Raw genomic sequence first — 4,108 nt, forward strand, 5'->3', positions numbered from 1 at the left:
GACGAAAAACGAAGGAGACTAAATGAGGGGGGGAAATGGGGAGAAGGGAAGCCTGGAATGAATGAAAGAAAATAGAAGAAAGGAAGCTGGGACTAGGAGCAGGAGCTCAGATACTGGGGAAGAGAGGGGAGGAGGGAGGAGGGAGCAGCAAGGCTGAGCTATTTTTAAGAACCTGAGTGTTGCTGATTTGCATATTTAGCATCTCTTTGCATACTGAGGTCAAAAGGTCCCAACTCCTCACATAAGAAGGAATAGGAATTCATTAGTGCAGCTTTCTAGAAGTCTCTTCAAGTACACTTGCTGGGCTCTTCCCTAATGAAGGAAAAGGGAGTAGAGGGAAAGATCTGATCCATCATCCTGCAAGGGTGTCACATTGCTAAAGGTGGGATCATTGGATCCTGAGTAAATGCCAGCAGGACACCCACACTGCTCCCACTCATGGCATTTCCCTTGGCATGTGGTATGTCAGATTCCCCAACCACAAAAGGAAGGGAACTAGGCAGGGAGCTCTCGAAGAAGCCTGATCGAGTTAGGTTAATTCATAGAAAGAGCTCAAACCTCAAAAGAGGATGGAGTCAAAGGAAGTTGAAGGAAAATGATTGAAAAGGCATCTCAGAGGCCGAACTCTTTATCCTGAATCTTTGGGTGCAAAATATAAAGGAAAGAGGGAAGGGAGGGAGGGAGAGAAGGAGACTGGGAGAGAGAGAAGGAAGGAAGGTTGGCTTTCAAACTAACTTACACGTTTTTCACTTGCATTATCCTCAAGCTGCCCTATGAAATAGATACACAGAGAATTCCCAATTTGTAGATTGGAAAACAGGCTTGACTTGCCTGTTACTTGCTCACAGTTTTAGGGCAGGCCTGTGATTTGAACCCAGAACTATTACACTATACTGACCCAACAAACACACAAGGACAAGCAATCAAGGGGAGTTTGGGCACATGAGATAAGAACCAAAATAAGAGAAGTCTCTCATGACCCCAATTGTCTCCCCCCACCCCTTTCCATTCTCTCCCCCTACGCATCTTTTCTGTTAGCTCAGAGCAAACCAGTTTGGGGAGTCACTTAGGGCTCCCCTGTGCCCCCCAAACCTTTGACTTACATGCCAATTTGCTTTGTCACAATAAGAACTCTGACTCCAACTCGGTATTTCACGTCCCACCACCAACTAAACTATTTAGTTTCAGTGTCACTAAGTTCCAGTGGTCCACAGACAAGATGCAGTGCACACAGCCCAGCCTCTGGACTACTCCCCTTGGAAGGCCCCTGAGATGTCAATGCCTGGTCCATTGAGATGTGGCCTGGAGAAACAAGAGCAGGGAGTACAAACAGAAAAATTTGATGCCAGGGCTTACCAGGATGAGTAGGAGGGATTGCAATGGGGAGTAATGATTGGCTTCTCCAGGGGGTAATGATTGGCTTCTCCACCATCTCAAAGATGGTGGCCTCTGCTCAGGGCAGTCTTTGCTAAAAGGTGATTATAGTGTCCATACTCAAGCTGAACTGAGAGAGTAGGCAGAAAGGACAAAAGAAGTTTGACAGAAGGACTAGGTGACTGCCCACATGGGAAAATGGGAAGAACACTCTAGAGCCCTCACCGGAAAATATCTCCTCTGCCTGCCCACCTGGAGATCTGCCATTAAAGATTTCTGTGGAACCTCGGGCAAGTCATGCAACCTCCCTCTGCAGGAAAAGCATAAAGGGCAGCCCTAGACACTTTGCTCTGATGCATGGCTAGGAAGGGTTATTAGGTGATTGTGGGCATGCATGTGAGTGTTGGCAGTAACTGCTGGTTGTCTCCCCAGTGTCCATGCTCCCCTTCTCCTATAAACAGATGTCTTATCTGGGCACATGGCCATCCAGGTAAAAACCAGCTTGCCCAATCTTCCTTGCAGCTAGCTGTGGAGTGAGGCCAACACAATGAGAACAGAAGCAATAGCCAGGTCCTTGAAGGGAAAATGCAAGCTTTGCCTTCTCTCCACTCCTGCTTACTGGCAGGATTCATGTAGGAGATGAGCTGAATCAGCCATCTAAGCCTTAAGAACGGACGTGCATTTTGAGGATGGCAGAGCAACAAGACAGAAAGTGCCAGGTCCCCAGGGCTGTAAGACCCTCCTATCAGCACTGATTGCTGGTGCTCGCATTGTTAGATGGATGAGATAAAAATTCCTTGCCAGCCAGTATTTTTTTTTTCTGCAAAAAGCTTTATTGTTTCATTTGGTCCAATGCATGGGAGAGGGCTCCAGGGTGGTTAAAAGAATGGCTAGTAGTTTCAGGAAGAGGCTCAGGTAAAAGCCAGACACCAGGGGATGCAGAGGGGCCTCTGAAAGGTTTCTGGACTCCAAAGGCTCCTAGTCATGCTTGAGGGTGAGCCTTTCGAAGAGATACTCACCCAGCCCAGCCTGGGGGCCGCCAGCCTGCGGATGTTAGTCAGGTGTCGCCCATCTTCTTGATCAGTTTTACCTCCTCGTCCAGGAAGTGGTTCTCCAGGAAGTCGCAGGCATGAGGGTCTGCACGGGTAGAAGCCAGGGCACGCAGCTCCAAAAGGGCCTGGTTCAGGCTCTTCTCCAAGGCCAGGGAGGCTTTCATGGTGTCCTGAGTTTTGACCCCCCCCCATCCTGGAAAGGTTTCTGCACGTCCTGGAAGAGAATGCGGCCACCTCGCTTTTTTTGCAACTTTAAGAGATGCTCCGCGCCCTCGTGCTTCTTCTCCGCCAACTCGCGGAAGAAGTGGCCCACACCCTCCAGAGCCACATCGTCGCGATCAAAATAGTAGCCCAGAGAGAGGTAGGTGTAGGAGGCCCGCAGATGCAGGTTGGCCAGGCGGTTGACTGCAGCCTCCACCTCAGTGGAATAATCCTGACGAATTTGGTAGCTCATGGTTGTTCAGCAATAAGGAGTTAAGGTAGAAAAAAGAAACGGTGTGTTGGCTGGTTCCGGAGGTGGTTCTGAAGGTGGTGACTGGATGAGATGCAGGAGAGTGGCCGAAGCTGGAAGAATGGGCCTGTTCTGTCCAAACACTGTTGAAGCAAGAGACAGATCCGGGACCTCTGAGTGCGCTGCTCGCCAGCCAGTATTATTAGCAAGGAAAGACCTGGGCCAGGTGACAGCTCTGACCCCAGCTCAGAGCCCCATGCTCAAAAGCACCTGCTACCTCTGCTAGGGAGACTTTATTTTCTGATCCCCAAATCTGGACCCATTGTTTAACCAAGGATTTGAAGGCCTCTTCGGGAAGCAAGAAGCATTCTAAAAGATACAGTCTGCATGATAAAACGACAGTATTTGTGGAATGTTTCAAACAAGGACAAGAACACTGGGAATCTTAGATGCTGAGTTACACTAAAAAAAAAAACAGGATGTGCAATATTTTATTTAGGAGATGCCTGTACTCATAATCCCAATCCTTCCCTTTGTCTTTCACCCCACCATCTAACACATTAAAGGAACTTATCTGGACCATGAAAGTATTGAAGTTTACAACCTCCAGTGTAAACGAATCAAAGTAGAAAATGTCCCCAAAGAAGAGGCTAGGCTACAAGAACTCCAATGTAGACTTGACCATGAATTGTCCAGGTCAGTCTACAATGACAGATTCTCCAACCATCTCCATGTCCCCCCACTCAAAGACTAAATATTTAAAGCACCAAGGAAAGAGTGTCTCTTTGGCTGGGGTCAGACATATGCACACCCCTGGCTTTTCCTAAGAGCAGAGAAGGGGGTAACTGGACCTCCTTAGTTTCCCTGGGAAAGAAGGTGAACCCTGGGACTCAATAGCCCATCAAAACCCACACACATGGTGATGGAGGGTTACTGTGCCATGAAGATTGGGGGCATGGTCTTGGGAAAAGCCGCAGGTGGGCCAGGAAATGAAAAGAAGCCCTCTATATCCACCTCACCCCCTCAAGAAATAAAAGTGAAATCAAATAAAACAAGAGAAGAAAAATGAAACCCCGGAGAGAAGCCCTAGAGCCAAGCACATGCCTTTCCCACAGAGATATGATCACCAATGGCCTAATCTGATTTTCTAGCAATGCCTGTGAGTCAGTAAATGAGGAGGGGTTGGCATTGTTAGGACACAGGTCACGGGAGAACATCCTCGGGGTATGAC

General features: G+C 48.3%; 1 pseudogene across 1 annotated transcript; it reads right to left on the minus strand.

Moving 5' to 3' along the window:
* Positions 1 to 2,352: 2,352 nt before the first annotated feature.
* Positions 2,353 to 2,880, minus strand: LOC307108817 (ferritin light chain-like; annotated as a pseudogene). The gene has a single exon. The product of its transcript is annotated as a ferritin light chain-like (transcript).
* Between the last annotated feature and the right edge of the window lie 1,228 nt (positions 2,881 to 4,108).

The sequence above is a fragment of the Cnephaeus nilssonii genome (genome assembly GCF_951640355.1).
Source record: "Cnephaeus nilssonii genome assembly, chromosome: 13".
In the NCBI taxonomy this organism is placed as follows: Eukaryota; Metazoa; Chordata; class Mammalia; order Chiroptera; family Vespertilionidae; genus Cnephaeus; species Cnephaeus nilssonii.